Here is a 19,874-nt window from a genome sequence, read left to right on the forward strand (position 1 = left end):
TGTCAGTCTCTCCCAGCCTCCTGGGCTTGGCCTCTACTTGGGGAAATCTGGGTCTCAGAAGCTGTACCTCAGGCCCCTCCTAGCTGGCAATGTGTATGTCACACCCACATCCTGCCCCACCAAGCCATGTACACATATAGTGCACACAATCCAGGCACTGAGTCTTGTGTGGGGTGAAGATTTGTCCTGCACAGGGAGGCAGGGTGTATGGTGAGGAGAGAAGGAATGTGTGAAATGTATGTAGAACAGGGAGAAATGAGGTCCTCTGGGGACACTGGGAGAGGTGTGGGCAGCACTGAGGGCCCTTGTAGTCTGTGGTTGTGATGTGAAGGTGGGACCAGCCCTCACTGCACCAGCCTCTTCCCCTTTCCCGGCTGGGGGCAGATGCGGAGGAGGCAGAGAGTTGGGTTCCCAGGGTGGATTTCACCTGGCCAGGACCGTGGAAGGGGTCGGTCAGAGCTACAGGTCAGGAGCGTGGGGCTGTCCCGGAGCTCAGTGTCTGCAGAGGAAGAAAGGACGTGATGGAGGGGAAGGAGAGTGAACATGGAGCCAAGTTTGCAGATGGGGAGACCCAGTGGCTGAGGAGGAGTGAGGAGAGGGAGCCCACAGTGACTGGGCTGCAAAGACACCACTGGGTGCCGACTGGAAGGGGTTGGCCTGAAATGGGTTATCAGTCATGCTGGAGAGGTTTATATGTGTGGAGTGAGGCCAGGGTAGTGGGTGGCAGGGGTTGAGTGAAGGAGGGTGGACAGGGCCCTGAGGGTCCAGGATGTCAGAAGGATCATCTGGGTGGATGGCAGAGTGACCAAGAAGGGTCGAGTCGCAGTGATGGTGAAGAGACAGACAGTGAAGACTTATACAGACACCCGAACACACACACACATGAACACACACACACACAGGGACCCTGATCAGCGCATAGGGTGCAGTTTGGCCCAATGGCTGAGCACAGCTGCCAGAGGTGCCAGCCCTTGTGGGCAGCCCCTTCTCTGTGGCCATGCCACTGTCCCTAAGGTGCCTCCTGCTCTGTGGAGAGCCCCACTCAAGAGCTTCATCATCTTCATGCCCTGATTATTCATCTTGTCCCTGAAGCACTCGATACCATGGTCTCTCTCCAGGATGAACCAGACGTTGATGGTGGGTTGCCACCCTGGAGGTGACATGGGTTAGAGCCATGTTGGACTCCTTGTGGCCTGTGGGGTTGGGGAAGGTCCTAATGCCTGAAGGAGGAAGAGCAGACGTGGGGGAAACCCCGATGCAGGGAGTTGCGTGGCCAGGAGGGATGCAGGCCCAGACCCCAGCAGTGCAGAGTGGAGACGGCTGGTGGCCGGCAGGGAGGCTGTCCACCCTGCGTCTCTTTGCTGGCCTCAGGATCGCTGTCATCAGTCAAGGCTGCCGGAGGCTTGTTTTCACGAGTTCTCTCAAATGCTGCAGGAGCTTAGGAACAGGTGACCTGAACTTGAGACTTCCTGACCTGGTCTCTGAATGAAATAAGAGGAGGTGACAGGCTCTGTACCAGCAACTTTTGTGTCCCCTGAGGGTGGGGATCCTGTGAGGCCGGGGAAGCACAATTGTCCTGTCCCTGGGCACGAGGCCAGCTGCAGCGAGACAGGTTCACAGGTGGAGGGGTGATCACGGAAGGGCGTGCCCGGGCTTTGGAAAACTGGAGAAAGTTGGTCCTTGGATGGGGTGTGGAAAGAACATGAGCTATGGGTGGGGAGGAGCCAGGATGATTGACAGCTCTGAGCAGTGAAGGAAAAACTGTCTCCCCAAGTAGAGATCTGAGGTTTCCACAGTACAGTAGGAGCTGAGTCTGTCACATGGTGGTTCACCCAGATTCACAGACTGGGTGGTCACCTGGCACATTCCAGCAAAAGTGCTGCCCCCTGGAAGCCAAGGCCATCCATGCAGTTGAGCCAGTGGCCACTACCAGATTTTGAATTTTGAGGCAATGATTCCACAAAGGGCATTATAAACAGTTTGCATCCACTTGCCTTCCTAGAAAACAGGAGCTGCCTTCGAGATCTGTTCTGGCATTGGAAGCATCCCAAGGTTTCCAGGGTGTGAATACTGACTTGTCAACCAAAGGGCACGCTCCTCATTCTCTCAATGCCTATCCTGCCTCTTCCAACCCAGGGTTGTGCCACCATTTTATCCATTAAGCCCAGCCCCTGCCTTGTCAGTCCCACCCCAATACACCAAGGACACTGAACTGGGGTTCTGCAGCATCTTTGCTGAAAAAAAATGAAAGGATAGTTTCAATCCCATAGCCCCTGTCATCACCTCTCATCACACTCTACTGCCATGATCTCCTGAAGCATGTGAACCTCCGTGACCTCCCTCACAAATGTCCCCAGGCATTGCTGATGTGGCTGCATAGCATGGATGGTCAGGAGACTGTCCAGTGAATCTTGCAAACTCCTCCTCCCCCAACCTCAGCCAGGAGATCACTCCTGGGTGAAGTCCTCCCATCTCAAGCACAGTGAGGCTGTGGGTTGCAGGCTTCAGGACTGGCATTCCTCTTGGGTAAAGCTTGCCCATCTGCCACTCAAGAAGACTTTGAAAGTTTGAGTGGGGACCTCATCTTATTTACCTTGTCTTCAGTGCCCAGGATGGTGTAAACAACACCCAGCACATGTGGTAGGCTGAATGGAATGAGCTAACGGAACAGTCAATGCCCTGACTAGCCCCACTTCCCCCTGAGGAACAGAGCATTTTGCCTCTCACTAAGTGACTTTCACAATTCCCCCATAAGGCCTAGTCTAAGGACACATAATTCTTGTCTTGCTGACAGTTCCCAACAGGATCCTAGAGAGGCTGTTGGTGTGCTATGGAGAATACCCCAAACCTCTTCCTTGCCCATCTCGCTTACAGAGTTGAGCTGCCAGGTGAGTCCACCAGGGGCCCCACTGGGTACAAGAGGATGACAATGGCTGCCCCTGGCCCATTTGCCCACCTGTCTTGTAGACAAGAGGCCTCTGTTCTTTGTCTCAGCAGAAGCCAGTCCAGAGCTCGCACTCTGGGCTCAGAGATCCCCAGTGCCTATCAATCTATTCACCTTCCAGCTCATGTGAGAACTGTGAAGCCTCCACTTCCTCAAATACCCACAGCACTGGGCTTTTGCGGGTTGTGAATGAGAGAAGGCAAGTAAAGCATTACCCAGGGAACCACACTGTAATTAGTTCTTAGTACATGGTGGTGACTCTCCCTTATTTTCATTAACACCACCACCATCTTTATCGTGTGAAGTGTCCTAGAAACACCAGCACATTAATAATTAGAAGACATAGGACCTATATGGCAGGCCACTGCCTGGCTCCAATGTGCAGGTAGGAGATGAGGCCTGTTTCCAGTACCCCAGGATTGGTATTGGGGAGCTCAGGGGTGGGACGAGAGGGAGGGACACCCCCATGTTGTGCGTTCTGAATTCCAAAAACCTTGAAGTTCATTCTGAAGCCGAAGGGTGGCAGGGATGGCATCACTTTACTCTGGTGATATCAATGGTTCCTGCTCAGCACTTTGTATACCATTTTCCTGAAAGCTTGGGAAAAAAGATGTCGGTAATAAGGGCTTTATGGAGAAAAATGTAACAAGATTGAAGGGACTGAGCCCAGATGTCTTTAAAATGACTAATATCAGAGCAGATGTCCATAGCTCAGGAAAGTGGGCTGTGAAGTCAGGTGAAACAAGGAAAGAGATCATATGGTTGATGGAGATACGAGAGGCAAACAGCAAGTTGTCCCTCCACTTGAGTCTGCCGTCCCATCGCGTCAGCTGAGGAAGCTGACACTAGTGGGAAATGTCCGATGAGATTTCCACAGAAACTGCGAAGACCCTAATATCCTGAAGGGGAGGGGCTGTTGATGAGCTCATTGAGAGGAGAACTGTGAAAGGACCACAACCTTGTCAGAATTGGACATCTCCCCAATCCAGAATAAGGAAGGGACGAGAAAGGAAGAGCAGTAGATGGAGCAGATGTGCATAGAGCTCACAGTGATGCTCAATTGGATTAGACTCACTTACCTTAGAAGTGTCCAAGTGTGCCTTGGCAATCGTTGCCTCATAGGTATTCATTCATCCATCCATCTAGCCATCCATCCATCCATCCATCTATCCACCATCCATCGTGCACACATCCGCAAGCCATCCATCCACCATTTATTCATCCATTCATCTATCCCTCATCTGTTCATCCATTCATTCACCATCCATCCATTATCCATCCATCCATCATCCTTCCATCCATCTAGCCATTCATCCATTCATCCATCCATCCATCCATCCATCCACCTATTTATCCACCATGCATCCCTCATCTATCCATCCATCCAGTCGTCTACTCATCTATACACTATCCAGCCAGGCAGCCATCATCCATCCCTCCTCCCACTATCCATTCAAAATCCTGTCATTTATCCCCCATCCATGCAACATCTATCCATCCTTCCATACATTGATCTATCTATCCATCTACTCATCTATCCACTATCCATCCATCACCCACCTAACCACCATCCATCCATCCACCCACCATCCATCCACCATCCTTCCATCCTTTCACCATACATTCACTACCTACTATCAATCCATCCACCTACTATCCACCCACCATCCTTCAGTCCTTCCATCAACCATCCACTATCCATTCATCCACCCACCCACCCACTATCCATTTATTCACCATCTCTCTATCCATTTACTAGGTAATTTGGGAACATAGGATAAAAATTATTATGACTGTGTTGCCGGCCCTTCCTCTGCCCTGACACTATTGAGGGCTCCAGATCCTCTAAACCATTACCATTGTCAAGCTCTGTCCCCTGAAATCAAGTGCAGTTTTGTTCCGATGATGAGCACACATACTCATGCTATTCCCAAGATCTTGGACATGGCCACCCACCAGGATCTGGTTTCCCAGCACCAGCTCCTGCCTCATCCCTGTGTCTTCTGCGGCTCACATTCCTTGAGAGGCTGAGGTTAAATCTCAGGACTGAATGAAACAATCCTTTCATGGGTGAGGGAGAGGGAAGATCCAGACATGGGCATATACCAGAGAAAAGGCAAAGAGAGGGGACCACTTGTCTCCTCAGGCCCAGGTGGACAAGAGTTAGGCTGGAAAGCTGACAATCACCCAGAGAGGAAAGGTGGACATGGGGAGACAAATGGGCAGAGAGGGGGAAGAAACGCTGGACTCTTTAGTGGGAGGTGAGGTGTTAGGGAGGCCTGGAGCCCAAGGCCGAGTGTCAGGGCGGTCCAGGTCACAAAAATACCAAGAAGAGGCACAGAGGGGTCCCAGGGAGGTGAGGCTGTGATGGTCCCCGTGTAGGGACTGGGAACTTGGTGTCATCTAGATATTTGCAGACCTCAAATATTGTTTCAACAGCACTATGGATTTTGGAAATTTATAACATGTTTGATAATAATGTGTTTGACTTTTAATATTGACCACAGTGTAGTACCTTGCAAAATATAAGCACATAATAGGGACAACATTCTTCACATTAATAGGTAGACTTAAAATATGCAAAGTTCCTTCCAAACCATGACTTTGCTGAAGAAACTACATCTTAGAAAGGCTACCTGACTTGCCCATAATTTCACCAGAAGTAAGGGGTTGGCAGGGACCTATGGTGGATGAAAATCTGTCCAAGGCCTCACTGAACTGCCCACTCAGGCAGTGGTCAGGAAGATGCTCTGCTCTCCCCGGGAGACATCACCAAAGACACGAGAGGAAACTCTGGCCCAAGCTCACCTGATGCTCAGAATAACAGAATTGAGACTCTAAGCCAGTGAAGGTGGCTGACCTGGGGCCTGTACAGGCCAACTGCTCATCCTTACTGATATTCTCACCTCACCTTTTCAGTGTGGGTGGGAATAAACTGGGTCCCCTCTTCTCATAGCACAGAGAGCAGACTTAGCCATGCTTTCAGGAGGGAGGGCTGCATGGCCCAGTGGGAGCCCCTATATCTGTTCCCTGCTCACCTGGCCTGCCAGCTGCCCTTTTATCCTCTGGCTTAGGCTGACCTGGAGACAGGATCCTGCCACTCCCTGACCTTCATAAAGGCCCTTCAAGTTTGCCGTGTAGTTGGTGATTATATTGTTTGGATCCTGTGAATGGATGTTCTTAAATTTTTGTAATTAGCCATCATTACTCTTGGGTTTGATTCCTTCTGAAAAAAACATATCTGGAAGGGGGAATGTCATCAGAATGGGAAGTAGTAAACATCTGCATTGAGAGTTAGCAAGATAAACAATGGCTTCCTTGTGTGTATCCTCCACCTCGCCTTGGCCTTTATTGTATGAGCCCCAGGGATCCTCGACAAGCCCCGTCCCTCGAGCATCCCTGGGAGAGTTGGTCCAGTCCAGGCTACAGATCCCACCTTGGAGCTGACGTCCCCTCACCTCCCCTTTCCCGCCAGACCTCCTGAACTCCAAGCAAAGCATCCAGCCCGCTCTAAACATCCCCACGAGGATGCCCACGGCTCCCATTGCAGTTGCCTTTCTCCCTGCAGGCGGAATTGATCTCCTTCCTGTCAAATGTACCCTGGCTCCTGTGTTCTGTATTCTCATCACTGCTCCCAGTGAGACCCTGGGAGACCTCACTGACCCTCTGTACCCTTCACTTCTGTTCCCCACACCACCTGGGGCCTTGCTCAGATGCATGCCCGCAGTCCACCTCCTCCCTCTGCTGCTGCTGCCCCTTTCCTACCTCGAGACTTGGAAGTATTGGGATGAGATCTCTGACTGAAATATCCTGAGTGGCCTCTGCTTTCCCTGTCCCTCATTCCTCCTCCATTTTGCTCCCAGAACTTTCCACCAAATGCAAATGGCATCTTCTTGTCCCTGTGGATGTGTGCTTAAGTGTGTGTGTGCATGTATGTGTATCTGCATATGTGTCTGTCTATGTGTGCATTCGTGTATGCATTTGTACACAAATTTACATGTTCATTTGTGCACATGTATATCCGTATGTAGACATGTACACACGTGTGCACATGCACATGTGTGTATATGTCTCTCTGTGTGCATAATAGTCTCTGTGTATCTGTCTGAGTGTGTGCATGTGCACAATTGCGTATGTGTCTCTCTGTGTTTACATTGTGCAGCAAGTGTGTCTGTAGTGTGTGTGTGTGTGTGTGTGTGTGTGTGTGTGTGTGTGTGTGTGCCTGGGTATGGTAAGGAGAAGGCTCCACAACATTCCCACTGCTACCCGGTACAGTTCTTGCTGAAAAGGGTGGAGGGACCTATGGTGAATGGAAAACCTGTCCAAGGCCTCACTGAGGTCCCCACTCCACTAGAGGGCAGGAAGATGCTCTGCTGTGCCTGGGAGATGTCACCAAGGACACAAGAGAAAACTCTGGCCCAGGTCCATGTGGGGCTCAGAATAACAGGACTGAGACCCTAACCAAGTGCAGGTAGGTACCCAGTTCTTGCTCCAAAGGATGGGTGATTCCACCTTTACCAGGCCCCAGAACCCTCCAGCCCTGGCCATGTTGCTCCTCTGCTGGACGTTCATCACCGCTGATGGTGGTCCCGACAAAGGTCAGGTTTGACTATTCACAGTAGTCAAAGGGTGGAAACAACCCTGATGTCCACCAGCTGAAGAATGGATGACCAAATGCGATCTATCCAAGCAATGGGATCTCATTCACTCATAAAGCAAATGAAGTTCTGACACAGCTGCAACATGGATGGACCTTGGAAACGTGATACTGGGTGGAAGAAGGCAGACACCAAAGGCCACACATTGCAGGACTCCATTTATGAGAATGTTCAGAGTCGGCAAATCCAGGGAGAGAGGAAGTAGATTAGTGATTGCCAGGGGTCACAGAAGAGGGAGGAATGAGAAGTGACTGCTAAAGCCTGAGGAATCTTTATGGGGTGATGAAAATATTCTGGAATTAGTGACGGGGGTGAGGGTGAGGTTGTGCCTCTCAGAAGGAGATGGCAGGAGTTGTGTGGAGTTTCTGAACTTGATGTGGAGCGAAAGTGCAGTGGTCAGTGATGGTAGCTGGCCAAGTGGCCTAGGCAATCCCCACCTGTGGCCTGGGTCCCCTCGAGGCTGACCCTAGAAGGGGTGAGTTGAGGTCAGTGAGCCCCCACAGAGGCAGCTCCTCGGCAGTGGGGAGTCATTTCCTTCTGCTGAGTTGCACAGCAGGGCCTTTTAAGTGCAGAGCTGACCTGAACTGGGTCCCTCGGGAGGAGACCAGCCTGATTCCTGCTCTAGATGGTTCTTCCCAACCCCTTCTTAACTAGAGGTCAGGGGTCGAGTGCTCATCTGTGCAGACGTGGTGCTCCCATGTGTGGTGAGCATGAGTAGACATACGCTGCCCTCCAACCAGCAAGTAAACAGGAACAACTGGGTCATCCATCTGGGCCCCACTGAGATGGAGGGGGTCTCAGGGTGTGTGGCATAGAGAAGCAACTACTGAAGGGTGGCTGTGTGGGTCAGTCTGGCCCTAGGACCAGCTACAGTGGGTCAGGGGCTGTGGTTTGACCGCTGTTTTCTCTCTTCTGAGTGTCCTCTTGAAAGGAGGATTCCCAGGACCTGGAGGAGCTGCTCCCTAAAGGTGAGCAGAGGTGTTTACATGCGCTCAGGACATGACAGGTGGGCTATAGTGTCCACGCAGGGTGACGCTCTGAGCCCCTTCAGGAGAGAGCCTGCCAGTGAGCTGCAAGGATGACAGTTGGCTAAAGACACCAGTGGCAGCACCCCAGGACCGAGCCCATTGGGAGTTTGGGGAGGAGAGTGCTGAGCTGGCCTTTCCACCATGCAGGCTCCTCCATGGGCAGCCATGGCTCCCAACTCCCCGCTGGGCCAGCTCGGCTCCTTGGAGAGTCTCCTGCCTCATTTGGCTTCCTCCCTCCTGATCTTTCTCAGGTATCAACCCCAAGGCCCCTCTTGCTCTCTTACCCGGCTCAGTGGCCAATTCTCAGAGGAACCAACTGAGCAAGAAATCAGGTAAACAAGCCAGAGGAGAAAGGGAGAAATAGAAGGGTCCTGTCTGTAGGAACGATGAACTCTATGTGGGGTCTGCTTCTTACTCTTCGTTCTGTCTGTCCACCCATTGCTTTGAGGCCACGACAGCTAGGACCTCAGACCTGGACCTGTTTGGGGTGGTTTCATTTCAGGGATGCTCCTTGGGCTCCACCCAGAATGAAGTCCACGTGGGGAGTAAAGCATGGTGGTTTGACCGCAGGGACTTGAGTCCCCAGGATGCCAGCTGCCTCTCTGAGAAAGTCTGTGGTCTTCCTGGGGTCCATACAGGGTCCTGTCCCATGGGAAGTGTGGTTTGCAGGATTCGGTTAAGATTCCACTTGTTCTGCCCCATCTTGCCCATGAAGGCCCTCCCCGGACACCAGGCCCTCCAGGGTCCAGGAATCCACTGAAAACCACTGCCCAGCACAGACCAGGCACCTGGACAGCCTGCAGGCAGGGCCAAGGCTGTTGTGGTGCAGACAGTGCTGGGGCAGGTACTGGACTTGGATTCCCAGACCAAAGAAAAGACTTCATGTAGGAATTCTGTTGCCCCCCAATTAGGAAGACAGACCCTGAAAATCGGCTCTGTATGAGCCCATGGGCTGGGCACAGGGATTCTTCAGCTCTGCCCACTTGTTCTCCAGCTGGAGGGATGTGCCCTGGGGAAGTTCTGCTGAGGATTGTCACCTGTCAGGTCTTAGCATCCCTACCCCAAGTCTTAACCCCTCGACCCTTGAGGACCCTGAACCCTGACCCTGGCCATCTCACAGCCCCTTCTCTGCACAGACCCCTGGGGCTGCCACATCAGAGGGACACCGCTGCTTAGGGGCAGGCCAGCACCAGGTGGACAAATGGCACAGGGTCCTGGAATCCCAGGACACGGGCCTGCGTGCACAGAGTCTTCCACCGACTCCCTCCTCCCAGGCTCCTGCCTTGATGGCCTCGTGCCATTGCAGGGACAGTGGTATAAGAACTGTCATCCTTATGGAAGCTGAAAAAACAAAGCCAAGGCAGTTGTAACCTGTGATTGCCTGGCCCCCTGGGCACCGCCTCAACCTGTGGGGGGCTTGCACCATGCAGGGACTCCCTACCTAGTATTTCGTTGTCAAGGAAGGAACCTACAAGTACCAGGGTGCCAGAAGTCTGCATCTGGGGCCTGCTGTGTTCAGGAGAGGCCCAGGGATGCTCGCCATCCCACCGGGGACCTTGGGCCTGTGACTTGGAAAGGTGCACTGACCCTGCATGAAGGGAGCTCCAGGCACCCCCCTGTCTCTAGGGAAGCTGGGCTGCATCCACCTCTCCTACCACAAGCAAGGAGACCCTGACCTCAGTTGGCTGGCTGTCACTGCAAAGCCCCAGGGTGATTTGGGAAACCATAGTGATGACATTACAATTGTGAACAAGGTCCCTCTTGAAGTGGCTCCCTCCCCAGGGGCAGTGCATGTGTCCAGCCAGGCCTAGGGGGAAGGGGCAGGAGCAGAGTCCCACCCAGGCTGGGATTCCAGGGTCCTGCTGTCCCCATCCTGATGGCCTTTGGAAGCCTGGTCTCCTGCCTGCACCCTCAAAGGCAGCCTCCCAGCACTCCTGTCACCACATCTAGGCAGTTGGGAATCAGGGGGCCAGGTGATCCCCACCTGCACACATGTCATCACCTCTGGGCTGTATCCGACCCTGTTATCTTCACATCCCTTCTCCCCCACCACGTGACCACCCAGAACCTGAGCTTCTTGGGTGTCAGACCTGTCCCCCATTAGACCCTTGGTCAGAGCTGTAGCACCCATCCCTCGGCCTGGACCCTAATGCCCATTGGATTGGTCCAACTTTCAAGGAGAATGCAGACATAGATGGGTCCTCCTGTCCTGCCTTCTCTGGCTTGCCCACTTCCTCCCAGTTCCCAGCCCACGCGAGGGACCCCCACAGACAGGCAGAGTCACCAGGAACTGCTGAAGCTCTTTATGTGGAACTAGGAGAGGGGATGCATGGCTGGGGGAGGAAGGGGAGTCAAGGTAACTGGAGGGGCAGAGCAGGTCAGGCTCTAGAGGCAGGGGCTCCTTCCATGGCCTGCAGGACAGAGGGTCTTGATGGTGCTGCCCTGGGGCTGCTGTGGGGTGCTGATGTCCCCTGCCCTAGAAAGAAGGGAGAGGGTCAGTGAGTCCAGGACAGGGGAGGGGAGGGGGGGCAGGTGTGGGGTTCTCAGGGGTGGCAGTGTTGGGGGCATATGTAATGCTCTCAGGGCTGCTGCATGGAGGGCAGGCTCCCACTTCCACCAGGTGCATGGGTGTGGTGGAGGACAGACCCTGGCCCATTGGTCCCAAGTTACAGAGACAGAGAAAAGAAGGAGTCCCTAAATGTCCCAGGAATGATGTTCGGGGACAGACATCCCAAGTAAGGATCAAATCCCAGAAAGGATCTCAGAGCAGACAAGGCTCTGCCTGGCTCACATGGAGTCCCTCTTGTCTCCACCTTGGGGGTGCCTTGGTGACTCCTGACGTTCCTTTGAACCCAGGACTCTTGTTTGCTTCAAGGGTCACTTACCCTAGTCACTTTCAGGAATGCAGCTTTCTGTAGAAACCAAGGAAAATTCAGCAATGAGAAGAGACCCTAGCCAAGGGCCCGGACCCCATCAAGCTGCAGCTCTGACACCAATAGCAGAGACCCGGAGTGGGGCCCTTGTGCCCCTGTGACACAACACAGCGCTGATGTCTCCCCCATGGCGGGGGGCAGGGGAAGGGGCGAGGAAGGTCATGGGGGACACAGAGGGACTTTAAGGGCACAGTGGGACACGAGGAATCTGTTGGGGACACAGGGAGGGACATAGGGGACAAAGGGACATGCAGAGTGGACACAGGGAACCTGGGCAGAGTTGTCCTCTTACCCGTCTGGACAGGCATGATGATGATGTCCTGTGGCAATCCCTTGCGCTCTGTGAATTTCTTAAATTCTTCCAGGGCTTCCAGGCTCATGTCGGGATTTCTACCTGTAGGAGAGGTGACCAGGTGAGCCTCAGGTTCAGGAAGCAGACCCCAAGAGGAGACAGTGCCTCCTAGCACTTGGGGGGCTTTGTCCTGTAATGGCTGAGGCTGAGATGGAGGGTTCCCCCGAAAGTGGATACAGAGTAGGCCCAGAGGAGACAGGCCACCACCCAGGTGAGAGGTTCCTGTGAAGGAGGATAGCCAGGGAGACACTCTGAGACACTGAGGGCCCCTGGGGTCCCAGGCCCACTCTCAAAACCGATCTGCAGGGTCACACCCCTGACCTGGAAGAAGCTGATGGCCTGGAGGAATTGTGATGCTCTCTGGCCAGAAAATTCTTGGACTTCACCCCACTCTGGAGGGTCATTGCTCCAAGAAGACCTCTGTCAGCAACAGTGCACTCCCCAATGCTGACCTGGCCTCACGCCCCAGACCCCAAGAGATGGGACTTAGCAGCTGCGTCCATATCCCCTTGGTGAGAAGTCAGGTCACTGAGGGAGTTTGGACTGGACACCCCAGGGCAGCAAATTGTGCCAGGCCCCCAAAGACAGAAGCAGGGTGTTCGTATTCCCCAGAAACAGGACTGAAGCCAGTTCCACTGACTTCTAGAAGCAGAGCCTGTGGGGGTGGGTCAGGAGAGGTGGATCTCTGAGGACCTGGGGCAGCAGCCTCTTACCCACGAGTTTTGCCATGCGGATTGCTTTCCCTCCGAGCTGGCCCTCGCAGTAGAAGATGCGGTGGTCCTTTACTGGCAAGTCCAGGATGTACATGTGCCTTTTTCCCCCAACTGCAGACAGACATAGAGAAAATTGGTCTTTAGTGTCTTCATTCCTGCAGAAAATATTTGAGACATTAGGGAACATTTTGGAACGTTTCAGTTTCTCGGCCACCTTAGCTCTACTGACTGCCCCGTAATCCAGGTGCCCAAGCTGGTCCAGTGCCCAGGACACACTGCTGCTCAGAACCATGGACCACACTCTGGAGAGGGAGACTCTTCATGAGGAAGGTTCCAACCCAAGCAGTGGAGTCACCAGAGGCCAGAAGACATCAGAGGCTGGGGCTCTTTCCTTTGTTCACCCAGCACCTGCCCCGCCCTGCATCCTCATCCTCAACCCTTGGTTCTCTGCAAGCTGAATTGCTAGGACCATCCAGAGGGAGGGTTTGGTACTGTCATCCTTGCTGTGGAGAAACCTTTCCAATGTCAGGACAAGGAGACTCCTGGGAAGGGAGTGGCTAGCTGCTCCTGGGAGGGGACAGGGCAGGGACTGCCCGGCAGCAGGCAGCCTCAGGGGAAGGGGAGGCCTGGGCTCTGGCAGGGAATGTGGCACAGCCTGGTCTGGACTCACAGGCTATATCTGCCAGGCTCCTCAGTTTGGTGCATCACACCTCGCTTCTCGTGGCACTGGCCCCCCTTCCTGGAAAACGGGAGGCAGAGGGGAAGGCTGTCAGGAAACACACTCGAGCCAACCTGAGCTCACCTGGCACATGGGCCTCTGCCCTGGTGTCCCCACGAGTTCCATTGTCATCCCCACAGTCTGGACTCTCTCCTTTCTATGTCAGGGGGACATTCATTTTACCCACATCCCAAAGTGGGATGGGAAGAGGCACAAAGAGGGGCTGCTCTGGGCCACCTCGCAGCCTGGGGAGAGGGAGGAGGAGGGGAGAGCAGCACCCTTGGGAGGCAACACACACATGAAGGTGCCCATGGCCTCCAAGTTTCCATCATCCAGGGCAGTGACTGTCAAGGGGGACACCTTCTTGGGCCTTTTCTCCTTAGGCAGGTCCTTGTCAGCCACCACGGCCTTCACATACCATGTCCCTATGATCTGAGCAGGGTGGGGGCCATGAGTCCAGCACGGACATAGCCCAGAATCTCCTCCTCACCCCACTACCCCCATCCTCTGTGCATGGGCTGCAGCCATCACCAGACATCCCCAGCACCCCAGGTGCTGTCTTCCAAAGGCTGGCTGGGTCCCGTACATCCACACCCTGTGCTCTGTTAGAACCAGCCCAGCACTCAGGGCTCCCGACCCTAAACAGAGGCAGGGGGTCTCTCACCCCATGAGTCTCTTCTCTGCTGAGACCGGGCCCTGGCCCTGGATGAGTCTATACTCCACAGGGTCCTCAGTGCCTCTGGGTTCCCGAAGTGTCAGACCAACAGTCCCTATGCTGAACCCACTCCCCTGCTTCAGCCTCTGGGCCCAAGGAGGAGCGCTGTCTGCAGACACAAGAACAGAGCCACCTGCTCCTCTGACCACACTCTGCAGGGAGCACAGGGTCAGAACTTCGACCTTGAATGACACCTCCTAACACAAGGCCCCTGGTCACTGCTGGCCAACAGGTAGTCACCGCCTTTCCCCCATACCTCTCTTCCCGCCCTTCCCTGGGCTCACATTCTCGTTCTCTGAGGGGAAGAACAGAGGGTCCTGGGCCTGCAGGGCTGTGATCAGGCCAAGGGTGATGGTCAGGAACAGAACCTTCATCTCCAGGGGTCTGTGCTCACAGCCGCCGGCAGGTCACTGGGGTCTGGAGGAGGCTGTGCGAGTCCTCACAGCGCTGCCCTTTATACCCAGCTCGGCTCCTGCCCATGAACACTTGGCACTGGCCACACCCCTCCCACCTAGCATCCTGGCAATTCTGCATCAGGGGAGGTGGACTGTCATTATTGTTGGAATCTGATGAGTGACAATTAAGTGCCACCCACAGAATAAAAGACACATAATACCATCCCTTTTTCCTGCCTTCCAGGGTGCTTACTCCAAGTGAGCCATCTGGATGAGGACATTATCAGAAGGGGCAGGGGTGCGTGTCTGCACTCCCAGTCATGGAGGGAAGGCCAAGGGCTTCCTTACACCCCCGCCCATCCCCCTCCCCCAGGATCCCAGGGCTGGATCTTCCGCCAGTTCTCTGGTAACTGGCCTCTCACTGCTGAGGGGAGAGGGACTGAGCTTTACAACTACAGAGACAGGGTGTGCAATCAGCTGATTCCCACAGGGTCCCCAGAGTCCGAGCTCTCTCCTGCCCTGGGGCCCCTGCGTTTGCTCGTCCTGGGCCTGGGCCCCTCAGGCCACCTCTTCCTGGCATTTGGGGCACTATTTTATGTCTCAGGATCAGTTTAAATATCACCTCCTCAGAGGGGCCTCCCCAGGCCACAGGAGGGAGCGATCTGGCTGTGCCACCCCCTTCATTTGGGACCCCCAGGCCAGGCTGTGTTTCCCGGAGAGCACTCATTACTCTCTGGATTGTCTGCTCATTTCTCCCCATGAGTGTTCAGTGCCCATCTTCTCTGTTAGAATTAAGTTCCCCAAAGGGAAAGGCTTGATTCCCGGGTCTCATGAGTTCGATGGCCTGTAGGGAGGAGCTCCATCCACGTGCTAGGTGCTCTTGGTCGTTCGTTCATTCAAGAATAAACCAGTTACTGAATCTCTCTGAGCCTCAGAGGATTCCGCCCCCACAGGGGCACCCACAACTTCGATCACTTTGGATCTTTGTAAGGCTCTGCTGAGTGGGCCTGCGAAGACCCAGCTCCCCTGACATGTACAAGGCTCAATGAATGAGGGCTCCTCCCTCCTTCTGCCTGGAGTGGGGCCAGGGACCAGGATCCATCAGAGCCTGTCCAAACCCCCAATACTGCAAGTTGCTTACATTCATTCTTCTAAAACCCCGACTCTCCAAAATGCTTTCACCTCCCTCCTCAGCTTTGACTGCCTCATGTACCATAAGACAGGCCTCACATCTCCTTCCCTTTGGATAAATGGGCCGAGTGAGGCACAAACAGGCCACGAGGGGCCTGTGCTCTGAGTTCATGGTTGAGCACACTTGGGCACCTGGCTCTGCTGGTCTCAGTCCTGGCTGCCTTCTGAGCAAGAATTTGGCCTTCTCCCTCCCTGACCCTGTACTTCCTGGGCTTGAATCATCTCCGCTGAGACCCACAGCTGATGTAGACCCTGTACACAGGTGCTACGGCCACACAAGGGCAGCTTTGTGCCTCTCTGGCAGAAGATTGGACACCACTGCCGATTGCACACCCCCAAGTACTCACTAAATAACAATAATTAGCCCTCTCTAATAACCCCTGGGGGATTGTACTGAGGGTGCTGGCACGATCCAGTAATCAACTGCCAACTTGGAAGGTGCTGCTGAGCAGAAAACCTTCCGTCCTGGGAGTAGGAAAGGGCGAGGCCAGTGCACTTTAGGACCAGAGATTAGTAAACATGCTGGAGTCTCTGTGTCAATGGGAGAGCTTTTCCTCTGTCCTGTTCTTGTTGACTGTACCCCAGAGACCTTGATTTCCCTCATTATATGGAGTCACTGATCTAAGCATCTTATGACATTGACAAATTTAATTCCATCCTTGAAAAAGATGATGGAACACCACGTAGGGGTCGTTGGGAGGACAGGGCTGCCCCCATGAACCCTATGCTTAGTGCAATTGGAGATTTCCAGGGGCTGCCCGTCGTCCACCATCTTGTGCTGTGCCACCTCAGGTGAACTCTACAGAGCTTTCCAATTGTGTGGTGTTTTTTTGGATACTGGATGTGTTCAACTGGTGGTAGACACCACTGGGAGAACAGTGGCAGGAGGGGAGACCTATCTCCGCCCCCCAGTACACAATGGCCTGAGGTGTTTCTTTGGATGGCTGCATCCCGTTATGATGGGAGACCATTATACCACCCACACCATGATGACTGCGTCTACTCCACAGCTGTAGCTCTTATCACTTCTGGTGACACCTCTCACAACCTCTCCTTTGAATCTCAGAGTGGTCACAGCTCCTCACAGCTGCTACTTCCCAGATGTCTCACTAAGGGGGACAATGTCTGGGCCTTCCTTGGCATACGGGAACAAGAAGGTTTTCATGGCGCTACCAAACAATCACCAAGACCAGAGGGCTTGCTGGCTGGGATAGGTGGGCATGTAGAAGGGGTAGGAGAGGAGGCAGGATGGCTGCAAATTAAAGCCCCCAGACCACCCGGAAAGCTGGGACTGCAGCTTGTTTCTACTAACCATCTCCTGTCACTATTTTAGAGATTGTGGCTGGTTACTACCCTGAAGCCTCAGTTCCATAATTCACCAGAACAGATTTGGTTTGGAGCATGAGTGCATCAGTGCAGTGCAAGGGGTGGACTATGGTTGACAGTGCTGATGGCCCACCCCCTCAGCCCACTGCACCTGTAGTTCCTGCACACTGAGAGGGTCACAGCTTCCCAACCCAATGCCTGCATCCTCTGTTCCCCTATGCTTCCTATGCACACATGGTGACACTAGAAGTGCAGGTGAATTCACCTACCAAGTCAGTAGAGATGGTAACTGATGGGCTAATAGTCCTCAGCTCTTTGTTCCCCTGGGACAGTCTTGAGATGGTTCCACCCTATGTCTCAGAGAATCTTCAGGAAGAGTGAGTCCCAGTTGCCCACAATAGTGACCATCTCATTGGCATACCCTTTATTGGATTTTCTACCTTCCCCATCTCACTTGATCTCAGACTTCTCCTCCTGGAACTGTGAGAGAATGAATGTTTATGTTTTAGCCACCTGGCTTATAGCACTGTTTACAGCAGCCTTAGGAAACGAATACAAGCCTTTACATATTAATGATTATAGCAAATGTACATAGACTAACCATGCAAACTAAACGACAGGGATTGGCAGAGTAGATTAAAAACCATGATACAACCATATGCTGTCTTCAAAAAACTTACTAGAAATATAACAATAGGGGTAAGTTGGAAGTAAAAGCATGGAAAACATAAACAAAATAAATCAGTGAATTATGTTACCAGTTATCAAGGGATTGCCTCTGTAATACAACATCAATGTGTTGCCCTCCATTGTTTGCTCTGCAATAATGGAGCTGGACCCAGTAGGCATTTCTCTTTTGCACCTGGCAGGGGTTAAGCTTTGCTAGCAGAAGGCTTAGGGCAAAGGGGCTTCCTTCCTGGTTCCAGGGTGCTTCCAGGTTTTTTTCATTTTCTTTCTCCTGGTGTACAACCAGCAGTGGCACAATCTGGGGATGTCCACAGGCACTCACCCACAGTGGGTGATCAACAGTGGAATCAGTGGATCCCCTTGGATAGCTTCCTAGGGGGATTGAGTGGCACCCCCACAAGTGGAATCCCGGTGAGTCCTGTAGGTGTCATAACCTCAGCCCACCTGCCCCTGGTAGGGGACAGAACTTTGGCACTTGCCACTGTCCGCCTACATTTCCCTACCCGCTGAACGCTGCTCTGACCATGGACCAGCTCTGGCCCTTGGCAACCGGCAAACTCCTCCACCATCCCTGAACTGCAGCCACACCTTCTCCGACAAAGTGTGAACCCGGCCTTGCAGAAGTGGACCCCTCCCACAATTGTTTCTTTCTTAGCTACTCTACTGTAATTCTGGGCTATTCTCTATAGTTCTCTTTACACTTTTATACTTAATTTTTCCTTATAGAAACTATTCCTGCTCAATCTTTTGTATAGTTTCTGTGTCCTGATTGAACATTGATTCACATAATTACATATTATTTTAAAAGATGATAAGTGCTATGGGGAGAAATCTAAGTGGAACAAGTTGTTTAAGGAGTGTCAGGACAAGGGGATAGTTTTATTTTAAATGGCATGGTTGTGACAAGCCTCACCAAGGTGACATTTGAACACAGAATTAAAGATAATGAAGGAAATGAACCATGAAATCAACAGGTGGAAGAGAATTCCAGGTGGAAGGAACATAGAGTTCAAGTCTTTGGGTAGAAGAGTGCCTGGCATGCACCAGGGACATAATGGAGGGCAGAGGGACTGGAGAGATTAATACAGGGAAAGAGTGGCCAGAGATGAGGTCAGAGAGAGGGTGGGACCGATTCAGTTGGGCTTGTAGGCCATGATAAGGACCTTAACTTTTACTCTGAGAGTAATAGAAAGCCTCTGGTGAGATTTTACAACGAATTTGACTTCTGGTTTTAAAACATCACTCCAGTTGCTGCATTGAGGATAAATTTGTGGGGCAAAAATAGAGGCAGAGAAACTACTTTGAAAGGTGCTGCAATAATCCAGTCCAGAACGATGGTGCAATGAGGCCTACCAGCCATCAGGGAGTAACAGGGTGTGGAATTACATACCCACAGCAAACAAAGAGAAAACTGGTCAGAATAAATGAAATGATTTCTTCACTAATGGCTGGTCTACATATGTATTGTTGGAAAGTCCACAAGGCCAGAAAAAAAAAATCCTTTGTATAAAGAATGATTCCAAGGAACTGTAAGTCACACCACACCCAACACACACAGATTCTAGAATTAGTTGACATGCCAAGAAAATCGCAAAGGAATAGTCTTTCAACAAGCAGTGTTGGGATAACTGCATATCCACATGTGAAAGAATTAAGTTGACCCCCTACCTCACACCGTATGCAATACTTAAGTCAAAATGGATCAGGAATGTAAATGTAGGATCTAAAACTACAAAACCCCTAGAAGAAAATGTACAACTAAACTTCATGGCCTTGGATTAGGCAATGGTTTCTTACATATGACGCCCAAAGTACAAGCGACTAAAGGGAAAATAGGTCAATTGAACTTCATCAAAAGTAAAACTTTTGTGCATCAAAGGACATGGTCAAGGAAGTGGAAAGACAACCCACAGAAGGGGAGAACATATTTGCACATCTTTACATATCTGATAAGGGTCTACCGTTGAGTACATATAATATACTCTTGCAACTCAATAATAAAAATACAAATAGCTCAATTGTAAATGGGCAATGCATTTGGATAAGCATTGCTCCAGATTAATATGCAAATGGCCAATAAGTACAGGTAAAGATGCTCCCCATTATCAGTTGTTAGGGAAATGCAAATCAATACCAGAATGAGATATCACGTTACACACACCAGGATGACTATAATAAAAAAGTCAAATAATACCAAGTGTTGGTGAGGATATG

General features: G+C 52.3%; 1 long non-coding RNA gene across 1 annotated transcript; it reads left to right on the forward strand.

Moving 5' to 3' along the window:
* The first annotated feature begins 1,117 nt into the window (after positions 1–1,117).
* LOC106781042 (uncharacterized) lies at positions 1,118–6,251 on the forward strand. Its single transcript, XR_011430630.1, has 3 exons — positions 1,118–1,137; positions 2,795–2,888; positions 2,998–6,251. It is a non-coding gene; the product is annotated as an uncharacterized lncRNA (long non-coding RNA).
* The last annotated feature ends 13,623 nt before the right edge of the window (positions 6,252–19,874 follow it).

This window comes from Equus caballus, chromosome 22, assembly GCF_041296265.1.
Source record: "Equus caballus isolate H_3958 breed thoroughbred chromosome 22, TB-T2T, whole genome shotgun sequence".
In the NCBI taxonomy this organism is placed as follows: Eukaryota; Metazoa; Chordata; class Mammalia; order Perissodactyla; family Equidae; genus Equus; species Equus caballus.